Below are 18,803 nucleotides of genomic sequence, written 5' to 3'. Positions count from 1 at the left end.
GAGTTGTATATGATGCAACCAGAAGGTTTTGTCAATCCGAAAGGTACTAACAAAATGTGCAAGCTCCAGCGATCCATCTGTGGACTGGTGCAAGCATCTCGGAGTTGGAATATACGCTTTGATGAGTTGATCAAAGCATATAGTTTTATACAGACTTGCGGTGAAGCCTGTATTTACAAGAAAGTGAGTGGGAGCACTACAACATTTCTGATAAGTATATGTGAATGACATATTGTTGATCGGAAATAATGTAGAATTATTCTGTAAAGCATAAAGGAGTGTTTGAAAGGAGTTTTTCAAAGAAAGACTTCGGTAAAGCTGCTTACATATTGAGCTTCAAGATCTATAGAGATAGATCAAGACGCTTGATAAGTTTTTTTAATGAGTACATACCTTGACAAGATTTTGAAGTAGTTCAAAATGGAGCAGTCAAAGAAAGAGTTCTTGCCTGTATTACAAGGTGTGAAGTTGAGTAAGACTCAAAGCCCGACCACGGCAGAAGATAGAAAGAGAATGAAAGTCATTCCCTATGCCTTGGCCATAGGTTCTATAAAGTATGTCATGCTGTGTACCAGATCTATTGTATACCCTGCACTGATTTGGCAAGGGAGTACAATAGTGATCTAGGAGTAGATCACTGGACAGCGGTCAGAATTATCCCTAGTGAAATAAGGATATGTTTCTCGATTATGGACGTGACAAAAAGGTTCGTCGTAAAGGGTTACGTCGATGCAAGTTTTTGACACTGATCCAGATGATTCTAAGTCTCAATCTGGATACATATTGAAAGTGGGAGCAATTAGCTAGAGTAGCTCCATGCAGAGCATTGTTGACATAGAAATTTGCAAAATACATGTGGATCTGAATGTGGCAGACCCATTGACTAAAATTCTCTAACAAGCAAAACATGATCACACCTTAGTACTCTTTGGGTGTTAATCACATAGCGATGTGAACTAGATTATTGAATCTAGTAAACCCTTTGGGCGTTGGTCACATGGCGATGTGAACTATGGGTGTTAATCACATGATGATGTGAACTATCGGTGTTAATCACATGGTGATGTGATCTAGATTATTGACTCTATTGCAAGTGGGAGACTAAAGGAAATATGCCCTAGAGGCAATAATAAAGTTATTATTTATTTCCTTATATCATGATAAATGTTTATTATTCATGCTAGAATTGTATTAACCGGAAACATAATACATGTGTGAATACATAGACAAACAGAGTGTCACTAGTATGCCTCTACTTGACTAGCTCGTTAATCAAAGATGGTTATGTTTCCTAACCATGGACAAAAGAGTTGTTATTTGATTAACGAGGTCACATCATTAGTTGAATGATCTGATTGACATGACCCATTCCATTAGCTTAGCACCCGATCGTTTAGTATGTTGCTATTGCTTTCTTCATGACTTATACATGTTCCTATGACTATGAGATTATGCAACTCCCGTTTGCCGGAGGAACACTTTGTGTGCGACCAAACGTCACAACGTAACTGGGTGATTATAAAGGAGCTCTACAGGTGTCTCCAATGGTAGATGTTGGGTTGGCGTATTTCGAGATTAGGATTTGTCACTCCGATTGTCGGAGAGGTATCTCTGGGCCCTCTCGGTAATGCACATCACATAAGCCTTGCAAGCATTGCAACTAATGAGTTAGTTGCAGGATGGTGTATTACGGAACGAGTAAAGAGACTTGCCAGTAACGAGATTGAACTAGGTATTGGATACCGACGATCGAATCTCGGGCAAGTAACATACCGATGACAAAGGGAACAACGTATGTTGTTATGCGGTCTGACCGATAAAGATCTTCGTAGAATATGTAGGAGCCAATATGGGCATCCAGGTCCCGCTATTGGTTATTGACCGGAGACGTGTCTCGGTCATGTCTACATTGTTCTCGAACCGTAGGGTCCGCACGCTTAACGTTACGATGACAGTTGTTATGAGTTTATGCATTTTGATGTATCGAAGGTTGTTTGGAGTCCCGGACGTGATCACGGACATGGCGAGGAGTCTCGAAATGGTCGAGACATAAATATTGATATATTGGAACCCTATGTTTGAATATCGGAAGTGTTCCGGGTGAAATCGGGATTTTACCGGAGTACCGGGAGGTTACCGGAACCCCCCGGGAACCATATGGGCCTTAGTGGGCTTTAGTGGAAAGGTGAAAGGGGTAGCCCAAGGTGGACTATGCGCCTCCCCCCCTCCCCTAGTCCTATTAGGACTAGGAGAGGTGGCCGGCCCCCCTTCTCTCTCTCCCCACTCGAGGATTCCTATTCCAACTAGGATTGGGGGGGGGAGAGTCCTACTCCCGGTAGGAGTAGGACTCCTCCTGCGCCTCCATAGGGCTGTCCGCACCCCTCCCCCTTGGCTCCTTTATATACGGAGGCAGGGGGGCACCTCTAGACACACAAGTTGATCCTTGAGATCGTTCCTTAGCCGTGTGCGGTGCCCCCTGCCACCATATTCCACCTCGATCATATTGTAGCGGTGCTTAGGAGAAGCCCTGCGACAGTAGAACATCAAGATCGTCACCACGCCGTCGTGCGGAGGGAACTCTTCCCCAACGCTTTGCTGGATCAGAGCTCGGGGATCGTCATCGAGCTGTACGTGTGCTAAGAACTCGGAGGTGCCGGAGTAACGGTGCTTGGATCGGTCGGATCGGGAAAACATACGACTACTTCCTCTACGTTGTGTGATTGCTTCCGCAGTCGGTCTGTGTTGGTACGTAGACAACACTCTCCCCTCTCGTTGCTATGCATCACCATGATCTTGCGTGTGTGTAGGAAAATTTTGAAATTACTACGTTCCCCTAACACTTATCGGGATCTTGTCCCTAACCAGAACCCCGCACTGAGCAACAAATGCGCTCTTTGTCCGGAGGGGTTCAATCGGTTGGCCGTCGGGCGTGATTGCTATGATCTCAAACTTTTCATCCGAGCTCAACTTTTTCTTCGGGCCTCATCTCTTTACCGAAGTTGTGCTCGATCCGGAGGGCTAGAAAAAATAACAAAGACTTAATTAATATCTGTACATACCAAAACAATGAATGCATCAATCAGCTAGTCAACACAGGCTTAACTAATATATATACCTGGCCGGACTCGGTTCGGTCACCGGAGCCGTCATCACGGTCTCCTTCTTGCACCGGCATTGGGTCACCGGAGACGTCCTCATGTTCTTCTTCGTGCATCGGCATTAGGTCACCGTAGCCAGCTTGTTCACCCTCTCCTTCCAGACCATCGGTTTCGTTGAGAAACAACGAGACGGCACCACTTCCTTCTGCGATTATGTCCCTCAACAACGCTTCTTTTGCTTCGTCTAGGGTGGTGTCCATAGTTTCTACAAATATTTACAACATGGCAATTATTATTCAAACATGACAGATGGATATATTAGTGCCAAATGTAGAACTAGCTACCTAATCATAGTAAGCTATCGGGAGGGGGTATATATCGACAACGACGACACTACATCTATGTCCCTCGACGACCCTCGTTCCCGATAAAAAAACAGGAAGAAGAAGAAAATAAGAGGAGAAGAAAGAATAGAGGAGAAGAACTCCTCTATTCTTTCTTCTCCTCCTTTTTTTCTTCTTCCTCTTCTTTTTTTATCCTCTTCTTCCTCTCATGTTCGAGAGCATCGCCGAGGGGTCGGGAGGTTGTGTAGTGTCAAAGGATTCAACAAAACCATGTCTTCATCATTAGGCGAAAGTAACATGTGCATGATGGTACGAAGCTCTTCAAAGTTGTTCTGGAACGGAGTCCCAGATAGGATAATTCGCTTTTTGGTACAAAGTTCAGCAAGAGCCTTCCGAATATCGCTATTTGGAAGGCCTTTGCTTAATTCGTACCAAAAGGCGGATTATCCTATCCGGAACACCATTCCTGAACAACTTTGCAGAACTTCGTACCAACATGCCCTGGTTACTTCCGGCTAATGATGAAGGCATGGATTTCTTCAATACTTTGACACTAGGAAACCTCTCTCGACCCCTCGGCGATCCTCGACCCCTCGAACCCTCGATGACCCTGGAACCCTTGACCCCTCGGCGATCCTCTTCTTCCTCTCATGTTCGAGAGGATCGCCGAGGGGTCGGGAGGTTGCGTAGTGTCAAAGGATTCAACAAAACCATGTCTTCATCATTAGGCGAAAGTAACATGTGCATGATGGTACGAAGCTCTTCAAAGTTGTTCTGGAACAGAGTCCCAGATAGGATAATTCGCTTTTTGGTACAAAGTTCAGCAAGAGCCTTCCGAATATCGCTATTTGGAAGGCCTTTGCTGAATTCGTACCAAAAGGCGGATTATCCTATCCGGGACTCCATTCCAGAACAACTTTGCAGAACTTCGTACCAACATGCCCTGGTTACTTCCGGCTAATGATGAAGGCATGGATTTCTTCAATACTTTGACACTAGGAAACCTCTCTCGACCCCTCGGCGATCCTCGACCCCTCGAACCCTCGATGACCCTGGAACCCTCGACCCCTCGGCGATCCTCTTCTTCCTCTCATGTTCGAGAGGATCGCCGAGGGGTCGGGAGGTTGCGTAGTGTCAAAGGATTCAACAAAACCATGTCTTCATCATTAGGCGAAAGTAACATGTGCATGATGGTACGAAGCTCTTCAAAGTTGTTCTGGAACGGAGTCCCAGATAGGATAATTCGCTTTTTGGTACAAATTTCAGCAAGAGCCTTCCGAATATCGCTATTTGGAAGGCCTTTGCTGAATTCGTACCAAAAGGCGGATTATCCTATCCGGGACTCCATTCCAGAACAACTTTGCAGAACTTCATACCAACATGCCCTGGTTACTTCCGGCTAATGATGAAAGCATGGATTTCTTAAATACTTTGACACTAGGAAACCTCTCTTGACCCGCCGGCGATCCTCGACCCCTCGAACCCTCGATGACCCTGGAACCCTCGACCCCTCGGCGATCCTCTTCTTCCTCTCATGTTAGAGAGGATCGCCGAGGGGTCGGGAGGTTGCGTAGTGTCAAAGGATTCAACAAAATCATGTCTTCATCATTAGGCGAAAGTAACATGTGCATGATGGTACGAAGCTCTTCAAAGTTGTTCTGGAACGGAGTCCCAGATAGGATAATTCGCTTTTTGGTACAAAGTTCAGCAAGAGCCTTCCGAATATCGCTATTTGGAAGGCCTTTGCTGAAGTCGTACCAAAAGGCGGATTATCCTATCCGGGACTCCATTCCAGAACAACTTTGCAGAACTTCATACCAACATGCCCTGGTTACTTCCAGCTAATGATGAAGGCATGGATTTCTTCAATACTTTGACACTAGGAAACCTCTCTCGACCCCTCGGCGATCCTCGACCCCTCGAACCCTCGACGACCCTGGAACCCTCGACCCCTCGGCGATCCTCTTCTTCCTTTCATGTTCGAGAGGATCGCCGAGGGGTCGGGAGGTTGCATAGTGTCAAAGGATTCAATAAAACCATGTCTTCATCATTAGGCGAAAGTAACATGTGCATGATGGTACGAAGCTCTTCAAAGTTGTTCTGGAACGGAGTCCCGGATAGGATAATTCGCTTTTTGGTACAAAGTTCAGCAAGAGCCTTCCGAATATCGCTATTTGGAAGGCCTTTGCTGAATTCGTACCAAAAGGAGGATTATCCTATCCGGGACTCCATTCCAGAACAACTTTGCAGAACTTCGTACCAACATGCCCTGGTTACTTCCGGCTAATGATGAAGGCATGGATTTCTTCAATACTTTGACACTAGGAAACCTCTCTCGACCCCTCGGCGATCCTCGACCCCTCGAACCCTCGACGACCCTGGAACCCTCGACCGCTCGGCGATCCTCTTCTTCCTCTCATGTGCGAGAGGATCGCCGAGGGGTCGGGAGGTTGCATAGTGTCAAAGGATTCAACAAAACCATGCCTTCATCATTAGGTGAAAGTAACATGTGCATGATGGTACGAAGCTCTTCAAAGTTGTTCTGGAACGGAGTCCCAGATAGGATAATTCGCTTTTTGGTACAAATTTCAGCAAGAGCTTCCGAATATCGCTATTTGGAAGGCCTTCGCTGAATTCGTACCAAAAGGTGGATTATCCTATCCGGGACTCCATTCCAGAACAACTTTGCAGAACTTCGTACCAACATGCCCTGGTTACTTCCGGCTAATGATAAAGGCATGGATTTCTTCAATACTTTGACACTAGGAAACCTCTCTCGACCCCTCGGCAATCCTCGACCCCTCGAACCCTCGACGACCCTGGAACCCTCGAACCCTCGAACCCACGACCCTGAAACCCTCGACCCTTGACCCCTCGTACCCTCGACCCTGAAATCCTAGAGGAGAAGATCGAAGAAAAAAAGAAGAAAAAAAAAGAGGAGAAGAAGAAAGGAATAGTGGAGAAGAAGAAAAAATAGAATATATTCTATTTTCTCTTCTTCTCCACTATTCCTTTCTTCTTCTCCTCTTCTTTTTCTTCTTTTTTCTTCTTCTTATTTATTTCTCCTCTTCTTCCTCTCCTCGTCTTCTTCTTATTTAGTTCTCTCGACCCCTCGTCCCTCTCTCGACCCCTAGACGACCCTCGTCCCTGATAACATTTTTTTTCTCCCCTCGACACCTCTCGACCTCTCGCCCCACTCTCGACCCCTCATCATCATCTATCACCCCCCTCGTTTTCTTTAGCATATATCCTTGAAGAAAAAAGAAGTCTTCCTCTTCTTATTTTCCTTTTTCCACTCCTTCCTTTTCTTCTTCTTCTTCTTCTTCTTCTTCCTTCTTCCTTCTTCCTCTTTTCTTCCTTTTCCTTATTTTACTTTTTCCTCTACACTAACCTAATTAAAATGCACTAACCTAAAATTGATATCTACTAACAAACTAAATAAAAAATTAATACATATATGAAAAAAAATATAAACGAAAAAATGCTATGAACATTATATTCATACATACATATATAGCCACATCCATTCATCATATAGCTATAAACAAAAAAATTAATACATATATGAAAAAACATATATGAAAAAATGCTATGAACAGAGCCTCGACGGCGGTGGCTCACAACGGGGGCGGCCGGCGAGGGCGACGGCGGCAGCGGCAATGGCGTCGGCGACGACCACGGCGTTGGCGGGGGCGGGCGGCGGGCGGCATCGGGGCAGCGCCTGGCGACGAGGACGGCGGGCTCGGGGCAGCGCGGGGCGCGGGGGGCGGCGCGGGCGACGACGGGGCGGCGCGGGGCGCAGGCGACGACGGGGGCTGTGACGACGTGCGCGGGCGACGACGACGAGGAGCAGGGCATCGGGGCAGAGGGCGGCGTCGGCGGCGGGGAGAATGAGGAACTGGATGAAATTTTTGACAAGTGTTGTATATATATATAGCAAGAGCATTGGTCCCGGTTCGTGAAACCAACCGGGACTAATGCCCCCCCTTTAGTCCCGGTTGGTGCCACCAACCGGGACCAAAGGCCTCTTTTTAGCAGCCCAAAGGGCGGGAAGCGGCGGCCTTTGGTCCCGGTTGGTGGCACCAACCGGGACTAAAGGGGGGCATTAGTCCCGGGTCGTCGCACCAACCGGGACTAATGCCCCCCTTTAGCCCCGGTTGGAGCCGCCAACCGGGACCAAAGGCCTGTGCTGCCCCGAACCCAAATATTTAGTCCCACCTCGCTAGTTGAGAGGGAGGCGCACCTGTTTATAAGGTGTGGTGCGCCTTCCCTCTCGAGCTCCTCTCTAAAGCAGGCTTTCGGGCCTAACACTGCAATCTGTGCCTGTGGGCCTACTGGGCCACCCGTGGGCCTGAATCCTGGCCGAATGTAGGGTTTCTAGTCGTATTCAGGCCGTGGGGGCCCAGTAGGTGGCACTTTTTTTGTTTTTTTGTTTTTTTTTGTTTCTACTTAGAACTAAATACTTATTGTTTTGTAGTGACTTCTTTTTTATTTTAGGTCACAAAAATTATAAACTTTCTGTTAGTGCCATTAGTTTTAAAATTTGAATAGTTTAAATTTGATTTTTTTTTAAATTTGTGTGAATCACTAGTTTATGAAAAACTTTACTATAAAAATTGATTTCTGAGTCAATCTTTTTCCTGCTATTTAATATTACTGTGTTTTATCATTATACTCAATTTGGTAATTTTAGTTAGTCATAACAAATATTATAGGGGTGAGCCCAATTTTTTCCACTTTTTTTGTTTTGTTTTCTGCATTATTTATTTCCTTTTTTTTGCATTATTTTTTAATTCTTTTTGCTTTTAGTTTTTGAAAAATTATAAACTTTCTGTTAGTGCCATTAGTTTTCAAATTTGAAAACACTTTTTTAGTTTTTTTGTTTTCTTTGTTGCTTTATTTATTTTATTTTGTTTCTACTTACAACAAAATACTTATTGTTGCTATATTTATTTTTTTTCTAGTTTTTTTGTTTTGTTTTTTGTATTATTTATTTTATTTTGTTTTTTGCTTTATTTTTTTAATTCTTTTTGCTTTTAGGTCAGCAAAATTATAAAATTTCTGTTAGTTCCATTAGTTTTAGAAAAAATATAAACTTTCTGTTAGTGCCATTAGTTTTCAAATTTGAATAGTTAAAATTTGAACATAGATGAACCTATAGAGAAAATTCCACCTAAATTCGTAGTTTTCAAATGAACTCTGAAAAAGTTGGCATAGCATACTCGTCTGTTACAAATTTGGCATGGTATCATCATAATAGTTGCGGGAGAAAGTCTTCACTTTTTCTTCGCTTGTGTCATTTGCTTATTGCGCCGTAACCATGGATAATCTCCATTGTTTATCAGGATGCTTGGGTCAGCCTTGACATTGAAGGGAGGAATTTCATGAAACTTTTCATAATCTTCAGACACGTCTGTCTTGCCGTCCACTCCCAGGATGTCGCTTTTTCCTAAAAGAACTATGTGGCGCTTTGGCTCATCATATGATGTATTCGCTTCATTATTTTTTCTTTTTCTCGGTTTGGTAGACATGTCCTTCACATAGATAACCTGTGCCACATCATTGGCTAGTACGAACGGTTCGTCAGTGTACCCAAGATTTTTCAGATCCACTGTTGTCATTCCGTACTGTGGGTCTATCTGTACCCCGCCGCCTAACAGATTGACCCATTTGCACTTAAACAAAGGGACCTTAAAATGAGGTCCGTAGTCAAGTTCCCATATGTCCACTATGTAACCATAATACGTATCCTTTCCGCTCTCGGTTGCTGCATCAAAGCGGACACCGCTATTTTGGTTGGTGCTCTTTTGATCTTGGGCGATCGTGTAAAATGTATTCCCATTTATCTCGTATCCTTTGTAAGTCAATACAGTCAAAGATGGTCCCCTGGACAACAAGTACAACTCATCACAAACAGTGTTGTCACCTGTGAGACGTGTTTCCAACCAACTGCTGAAAGTCCTGATGTGTTCACATGTAATCCAGTCGTCGCACTGCTCCGGGTGTTTGGAGCGCAGACTGTTCTTGTGTTCATCGACATACGGGGTCACCAAGGTAGAGTTCTGTAGAACTGTGTAGTGTGCTTGAGACCAAGAATATCCGTCCCTGCATATTATTGAGTCTCTTCCAAGAGTGCCTTTTCCAGTCAGTCTCCCCTCATACCGCGATTTAGGGAGACCTATCTTGTTAAGGCCAGGAATGAAATCAACACAAAACCCGATAACATCCCCTGTTTGATGGCCCATGGAGATGCTTCCTTCTGGCCTAGCGCGATTACGGACATATTTCTTTAGGACTCCCATGAACCTCTCAAAGGGGAACATATTGTGTAGAAATACGGGCCCCAGGATGACAATCTCGTCAACTAGATGAACTAGGACGTGCGTCATGATATTGAAGAAGGATGGTGGGAACACCAGCTCGAAACTGACAAGACATTGCGCCACATCACTCCTTAGACTTGGTATGATTTCTGGATCGATCACCTTCTGAGAGATTGCATTGAGGAATGCACATAGCTTCACAATGGCTAATCGGACGTTTTCCGGTAGAAGCCCCCTCAATGCAACCGGAAGCAGTTGCGTCATAATCACGTGGCAGTCATGAGACTTTAGGTTCTGAAATTTTTTCTCTGGCATATTTATTATTCCCTTTATATTCGACGAGAAGCCAGTTGTGACCTTCATACTGAGTAGGCATTCAAAGAAGATTTCTTTCTCTTCTTTCGTAAGAGCGTAGCTGGCAGGACCTTTATACTGCTTCGGAGGCATGCCGTCTTTTTCGTGCAAACGTTGCAGGTCCTCCCGTGCCTCGGGTGTATCTTTTGTCTTCCCATACACGCTCAAGACGCCTAGCAGGTTCACGCAAAGATTCTTCGTCACGTGCATCACGTCGATTGAGGAGCGGACCTCTAGGTCTTTCCAGTAGGGTAGGTCCCAAAATATAGATTTCTTCTTCCACATGGGTGCGTGTCCCTCAGCGTCATTCGGAACAGCTAGTCCACCGGGACCCTTTCCAAAGATTATGTAGTGTAAATCATTGACCATAGCAAGCACGTGATCACCGGTGCACATGGCGGGCTTCTTCCGGTGATCTGCCTCGCCTTTGAAATGCTTGCCTTTCTTTCGACATGATGGTTGGTCGGAAGCAATCGACGATGGCCCAGGTACACATTCTTCCTGCATTTGTCCAGGTATATACTTTCAGTGTCATCTAAACAGTGCGTGCATGCGTGGTATCCTTTGTTTGTCTGTCCTGAAAGGTAACTGAGAGCAGGCCAATCGTTGATGGTCACGAACAACAACGCCTTAAGGTTAAATTCCTCCTGTCTGTGCTCATCCCACGTACGTACACCGTTTTCATTCCACAGCTGTAAAAGTTCTTCAACTAATGGCCTTAGGTACACATCAATTTCGTTGCCGGGTTGCTTAGGGCCTTGGATGAGAATTGGCATCATAATGAACTTCCGCTTCATGCACATCCAAGGAGGAAGGTTATACATACATAGAGTCACGGGCCAGGTGCTGTGATTGCTGCTCTGCTCCCCGAAAGGATTAATGCCATCCACGGTTAAAGCAAACCATACATTCCTTGGGTCCTTTGCAAACTCATCCCAGTACTTTCTCTCGATTTTTCTCCACTGCGACCCGTCAGCGGGTGCTCTCAACTTCCCATCTTTCTTTCGGTTCTCACCGTGCCATCGCATTAACTTGGCATGCTCTTCGTTTTTGAACAGACGTTTCAACCTGGTATTATAGGAGCATACCACATCACCTTCGCAGGAACCCTCTTCCTGGGGGGCTCGCCGTCAACATCACCAGGGTCATCTCGTCTGATCTTATACCGCAATGCACCGCATACCGGGCATGCGTTCAGATCCTTGTATGCACCGCGGTAGAGGATGCAGTCATTAGGGCATGCATGTATCTTCTCCACCTCCAATCCTAGAGGGCATACGACCTTCTTTGCTGCGTATGTACTGTCGGGCAATTCGTTATCCTTTGGAAGTTTCTTCTTCAATATTTTCAGTAGCTTCTCAAATCCTTTGTCAGCCACAACATTCTCTGCCTTCCACTGCAGCAATTCCAGTATGGTACCGAGCTTTGTGTTGCCATCTTCGCAATTGGGGTATAACCCTTTTTTGTGATCCTCTAACATGCGATCGAACTTCAGCTTCTCCTTTTGACTAATGCATTGCGTCCTTGCATCGACAATGACCGGGCGCAGATCATCATCATCGGGCACATTGTCTGGTTCCTCTTGATCTTCAGCAGCTTCACCCATTGCAGCATCATTGGGCACATCGTCTGGTTCCTCTTGATCTTCACCAGCTCCCCCCGTTGCAGCATCACTGTATTCAGGGGGCACATAGTTGTCATCGTAGTCTTCTTCTTCGCTGTCTTCCATCATAACCCCTATTTCTCCGTGCCTCGTCCAAACATTATAGTGTGGCATGAAACCCTTGTAAAGCAGGTGGGAGTGAAGGATTTTCCGGTTAGAGTAAGACCTCGTATTCCCATATTCAGTGCATGGACAACAAATAAATCCATTCTGCTTGTTTGCCTCAACCGCATCGAGAAACTCATGCACGCCCTTAATGTACTCGCGGGTGTGTCTGTCACCGTACATCCATTGCCGGTTCATCTGTGTGCATTATATATAATTAAGTGTCCAAATTAATAGAAGTTCATCATCACATTAAAACCAAAGTGCATACATAGTTCTCATCTAACAACATATAGCTCACCAGAGCATCTAATTAATTAAACCATACATTGAAACTATGTAAAACATTTCAATGCGAAAACAAATGCGATCATAATCACAACCAAGGTAACAATTGTTCCAACGGCGTAATGATACCAAGCCTCGGTATGAATGGCATATTTTCTAATCTTTCTAATCTTCAAGCGCATTGCATCCATCTTGATCTTGTGATCATCGACGACATCCGCAACATGCAACTCCAATATCATCTTCTCCTCCTCAATTTTTTTATTTTTTCCTTCAACAAATTGTTTTCTTCTTCAACTAAATTTAACCTCTCGACAATAGGGTCGGTTGGCATTTCCGATTCACATACATCCTAGATAAATAAAATCTATGTCACGTTGGTCGGCATAAATTTCATAAACAATAAATGAACCAATAGTTATAAAGATAATATACATACCACATCCGAATCATAGACAGGACGAGGGCCGACGGGGGCGGATACCAAAACCATCGCACTATATAAGATGCAATAATAAATGTAAGAAAATGATACAAGTATCTATCTAAACATACAAGTAAGAATATTTTTCCTTTCAGAAAGAAGATAAGAACAAGAGGCTCACCACGGTGGTGTCGGTGATGAGATCGGCGCGGGTGATCGACGGCGGTGAAGACGGGGACGGGGCGTGACGGACCGCTAAATCTAGACAAATCTCAAGGAAAATGGAGCTTGGAGGTCGAGCTTCGAGAGGAGAAAGCTTAAGTAGTGTGGCTCGGGCATTCCATCGAACACCTCATGTGCATAGGAGGTCAGCTAGAGCACCACAAAGCCCTCTCCCCCTCGGCCAGAAAAAACAGAGCACTGTGCTCTGCTCTTGCGCGAGGGGGTATATATAGGCACCTCATTGGTCCCGGTTGGTGACATGAGTTGGGACTAAAGGGGAGCCTTTGGTCCCGGTTCAAGCCACCAACCGGGACCAATGGTGGTGGGCCAGGAGCGAGGCCCATTGGTCTCGGTTCATCCCACCAACCGGGACCAAAAGGTCCAGATGAACCGGGACCAATGGCCCACGCTGCCCGGCCGGCCCCCTGGGCTCACGAATCGGGACCAATGCCCACATTGGTCCCGGTTCTAGACTAAACCGGGACTAATGGGCTGACCCGGCCTGGACCAAAGCCCTGTTTTCTACTAGTGAGTTCTGGTAACCTATTTACCAGGCTGCCACACACAAATATAACCAGTAAAACTAATTTTACTACTAGTGCATGATGCATATGCTTAGGATCGTACCAGTAATATTTTTGATTACCATCATTACTATGTAGTCTATGGTATTTTACGTTCAGCATATGATGATTGGTTGTCTAATTACTAGAGCGAAGGTGTGGGTAGTAAAACAAATTCCCAAGTTACGATGCTTTCAAAAATTATACTGTAGCGATTAGGTGGAAGGGACCGGCCCTAATTTTACGGGAGTGCTGCTAGAAGCAACCACGTCCATCACTTTGATAGTAAAAGTGAGCAATATGTAGTAAACGAAGTACCATGTAGTAAATCTAAACAGGCCAATAGTAAAATAATTACCGTGTAGTAAAGTTTAAGTAATACGTATCACTTTGTGGTCGGTGTTACTTTGGGGCTACTAACAGATGGCTTAAACCCAATAGTAACACTATTACTAGAAGATATGCCATCGTAAACTAGTATCCAAATTACTAGATGTATAGCCATCATAAACTAATTACCATTCAATATGCTTGTCTCTAAAATAAGAAAAAAGAAAATGGTGACCGGACTAGCAATCCAGTTTTTATTATTTATTAACCGGACGGTGGCTAGATAGTAATCGAGTTAATGGTATTACTATGTTTCCCATGTTTCATTACTATGCACATACATACAAGTACTAATTATGTTACGACAGAGAACCTAAACGGTGGCTGGGCGAGATCCTGTGCGTGAGCTAGTAACCAAATTAATACTATTACTACATTTTTTTCATAGCACTTTACTGGCAGGTGGAAGAAAATAGCGATTAAGCCAGCACACATGTGCGACTTGGCCGAGCGGTGTGTGGCGGAGTGCATTATTAGAGATCTGCCCTCGCTTAGTTTGGCGTGGGTGTAGAATAGCTTATTCTACACCCTAGTAATGATACTTACAAAATGTAGTAATGCAATATATAAAATATAGTAATTTTTATGAAAATATAGTAAATTACAAACTTGGATAGTAAAAAAAAACAGGTAATATCATCGGTGGTGCTTCAACTTGTCATCAATGTTCACTTTAGTGTCTAAACTTGAAAAATACATCGAACTGGTTCTAAAACTTGACACGAGAGTGCAAATACGGTGCTTATCCAATCCGTGGACATATAATACGGGACGCGCTCATGCAGCTACCTAGTGGGATGGTGCGCCATTCCCGTACCTGTTTCTTTTCTCCCGAACGTGGACGACGCTATGTGAGTTAGCTTCTGAGCTTTGTAATCACATAGGAAAAGGAATGAGAAAACAGAAAACGACGCAACAGTTTCCGTAGCCCAAATCTCTCTCGCTCATTCATGTCCATCTCTCTCTCCATCTCTCTCTCGTTTCTCACTTTCTGATCTAGCTAGTTTGACAAAGACAATTTGCAAAGGACCGGCGTGCTGCCGGAAATGATGCGAGTACTGGTGGCCAAGGACACCGCCAAGGTCGCTTGGGAGACGATCAAGACTTTCTAAATGGGGAGTGAGCGTTTGCGCGAGGCCAAGGCACAGGTGCGCCTCCCAGTGGCGGACCTACGGTGGGGTGGTGGAGGGCGCCATGGCCCCCACAAACAATTTCCAAAACATCTTGTACAAGTGCATTTCATATGTATGTTTAATACTTTATTAACTATTTGTTATGTGTTTTGACAAGAAAATGCTACCTTTTGTGACATTGCCCCCGCCTTGATCAAATTCTAGGTCCGCCACTGGCGCCGCCAGGAGTTTGAAGATCTCCGGTTCAAGGACGGCGAGTCCAACGACGATATCACGCTGCGAGTCACCTGCGTGTGGTGATCCAGTGATGAAACACAAAGCCATCCAGAAGTTCCTGCGTGTGGTGCCGCGCAAGTACCAGAAGATGGCCATGGCAATCGAGTCCCTCATTGATCCGAAAATGATGACGATCGAGGAACTGGTTGGGTGCTTCTCGGCATGTGAGGACCACTATGACCTCGACGACGCCTCTCAGTCCACCAGTCACGTCCTTCTCACTGCAATAGAATGGGCAGCACGCCAGTACCAGTTCGTTGGGCGTATCTTCCTTGGGCGGGAGAAGGCAAACTAACGTCGCCAGCCGCCAAATATCTTGCGTCTCCAATGGTGTATATGTGAGCTATGAAAGGCAGCAACCGAGGTAGGAGAAGAAGAAGCGGCGCTGCGAGAGGCAGCGCCAACACGCTTCTTCCACGCTCGAGGCCGCCGCCGTTGGGGCCAACTCCTCGTACTTCGGTAGCTGCCACCAGGGATCTTGCGTGCTCCTCCCGCCGAGGCCGCTGCGGGACCTTGTGGACTCCTCGTCCCGCGGCAACGGGCGATGCGCGTGGCAGATGCGGTGGCTATCGTGCAGAATCGCGCGGCTGCCGTGGGATCTGCCGCTCTCCATGGCCGGGGCTCGGGCTGTGGAGCTCCTTGCCGCCGCTGATGCTCACGGCGGATCAAAGTGTTTGACACGAAAAATATCTAAGACCCTGGAAGAAGGGAAGGGGAGTGTATTTCTCTCTTGTGCCGGGAAAGGGAAAAATAAAAGTAAATACGCAGGCAGCATAGTACACAAAGAAAAAGGTACGGGAAACGAGTATTTCATTAATTTAAGTGGAGAAATAAAATTACAAGATCCGTAAAGAAAATACAACCGCTTCATGGCCTACTAGCGCGGCTAGCCTGACTGTGGCGATTACGGTCTCCTGATTCCCGGGGCCTGAGAAAGCTCCCGGTTAATTACTCCTGCGGGTTGCTCCGCGGGATACCTCTGATTAAGCTGTGTAGTCGTCCTCATCGTATTCGCTTCACGTCCTCCATGCATCATGATGGTGATGTGTGTGTGGGCGGTGGCACAGCCCGTGTCCTCGTCGGCACACGCGCCGCATGTAGCGTGGCCTTAGCGGTGGCCGCGCACGCCCTCACCGTCGTGCCTCGTCGGTCTTGGCGGCGTTGGGGTAGCATGCGTCGCGCTCTGCTCAGACTTCTCGAAGTCCGGTTACTTCATCGTGGTGTTCAAGGGGCTACGCCTTGAGGGAGTAATAGTTTGGAGCGACCGACGTCAGTGTAAAAACTGACACGCGCTCACACTGGTGTGGCCGAAGTGGTTGGCCCCTCGTCTCGGCTAGACGCCAAGTATTTGGCGATCCGCCGAGGCAAAGATGCCGCCTCACGGGGCCGTGGAAGGTGGCGTCGTAGAGGGCCGCGTCACCTTGGGATGGTGCTACGCGAAAGAGTGATCTGTTCACCGGCGATGCTATGGACTTGTACGTCAATACCCTGTCCGCCACAGTGGGTGCACCTCTTAAAGGAGGTACCGGTCTTAGACAACGTCGTTGCAGACACTGGTTCGGTGAATGATCTGTACGCCGTTGACCTGTTCATCGGGGACGCGTGCCTCATGCAGTAGGAACCGGTATTAGATAGGTAGTTGCGGATATTGGATCCACCAAGGATTTGTACGCCGTGATGGGAAAGGTGAGTCCCGGACTGCGCCGTCAGCGAGCTCCGGCTACGCCACACCGTCTCCTCCAAGAACATGGTGCAAAACATGTACGCCTGTGATCTGTTCGCCATTGACCTATTCATCAGAGACCTGTTTGTCATGGACTTGTCTCGGGATACATCGTTGGCTAGCTGTGGTTCCTCCAATGCCGTCGGCCCTGTATGTCGGTGTACCGTTCGCCATGTGCCTGTTTTGCATGGACCTGTTCGCCTGGTCCTGTACGCCGACATGGTAGAACATTTTGATATATTATATGTTTTTTTCTGACGTCGTATGAAGAAATTATAGCCATTTTACATTTTCCCTACAGTTTTTGTAAAACATGTTCAAATTTAAGTTTTTAAATTTTCCTAACTAGTAGATGTAGTAACATAACTACATCTCGAAGGATTTTAAATTTTGAAGTTCTATCATTTTCTTTTGCTTTTTACAAAACTGAAAAGGCGATACAGGGGGGTAGGATTTGAAAATTGCACCATTAGTACCGGTTCGTGACATCCATGGTGCAATTTTCAACTAATGGTGCAATTTACGCAATGGGCTTGAGACCTTTAGTACCGGTACCGGGGGGTTCAATACATTTACGCAATTAAAGTAGTGGAAACTACATCCATGTGACATCATTTGAACCCATCTACACGATTAAAATAGATACACAATGACACAAGTCTGCATATACTGAGAAAAAAGGCATACCAAACGAAACATAATTTCATAGAAAGAAAAACCTACTTATTGATCAAATTTGCACTCTCAACTGGCCGCACTTGAGTGGATTACCTTTACGACTGAGCTGAATATAACGTTGGAATTCGGTTTTCGGGTTATTGTGATGCTCCAGTACATCATTAGGTTCATAGTTTTTTACCTGTGGAAAATTGATATATAACAGATAAAAATAAAAAACCCATCGGCTCAAGCATCATTGGTGGAACAAATGAGCATGGGAAGAAAATGTTATGATGTGAACGTTGGGTAAATCAGATATTGCATCTCGAAGGACAAGAGCTTTCTTCAAGTGCATATCTTCTGTTTTGTCATATGCAACGACATATTGCTGAAAAGAACAACATTATAGTAAGACAAAATAGTAGTAAAAAATTACCAAAATGTGGTGGTTATTCATGTATTCTCTTACCAAAAATGCTTTTGGCACTACTCCTCCTCCCGTAATTAACAACGTCAAGGGTGGGAAGTGGGAATTTTGGAAGTACGTGTGTTGCCAAATGTACATTCTTATTGAGTAGTAGTGTTACAGGGTAAAAATAAGATAGAAAAGAAACACACCGCCGAAGGAAGAACTCCTCAGAAAAATTCACGCATCCTATACTGTGGTAGTCCAAAATTTCCGGCAGCCATCATCCTAAGCCTAGCTTGGTAATTCATGGCGACAAGGCGGCTTAGCGCACAATTTGCAAGGATAATTTCAGTATATCTACTACATTTTCTATTAGAACATATTTGGGTCTCAGATAGTCCATAATATCCATAAATACAATCAATTGTTTGTTGCATTCATCCTTCAGTGGGTCATTGTGCGTTATGTGCCTATTTAATCAACTAATGCCTTGGCAAGGAACCTCGCCCCCCCCCTCCCCCCCCCCCTCCCCCCCCCCCCCCCCCAGATAACATCCACAGAGACCTTCGAAATAAGAAATATGCATAAGTAGGTACCACAACAAAATGAACAAGAAAGAATAAAAAAGAGTAGTATACTTACAGGTAACGGCAAAATAGCCTCCCTATATCCACTCTCAACAAATTCTTTAATAGACTCGGGAGAATCACTGGAAGTTTTAACAAGCATAAGACAATGTTGAAAGATTGGAATAAAAAAAGAATGTAATGGGAGAGAACTAACCGAAGGCCATCAATGTCCATATCCTTCCCACCTCACCTATATAAG

At 45.4% G+C, this 18,803-nt stretch overlaps 1 pseudogene; it reads right to left on the bottom strand.

Annotated features, from left to right (window-relative positions):
* Window positions 1-17,517: 17,517 nt before the first annotated feature.
* On the bottom strand, window positions 17,518-18,778 carry LOC147962628 (DNA (cytosine-5)-methyltransferase CMT3-like; annotated as a pseudogene).
* Window positions 18,779-18,803: the final 25 nt, after the last annotated feature.

Source organism: Triticum urartu, chromosome 7A (genome assembly GCF_056163025.1).
Source record: "Triticum urartu cultivar PI428250 chromosome 7A, HENAU_Tu73, whole genome shotgun sequence".
NCBI lineage: Eukaryota > Viridiplantae > Streptophyta > Magnoliopsida > Poales > Poaceae > Triticum > Triticum urartu.
Note: the sequence above shows the minus strand (reverse complement) of the source record. Positions and strands in the feature narration are given on the sequence as shown.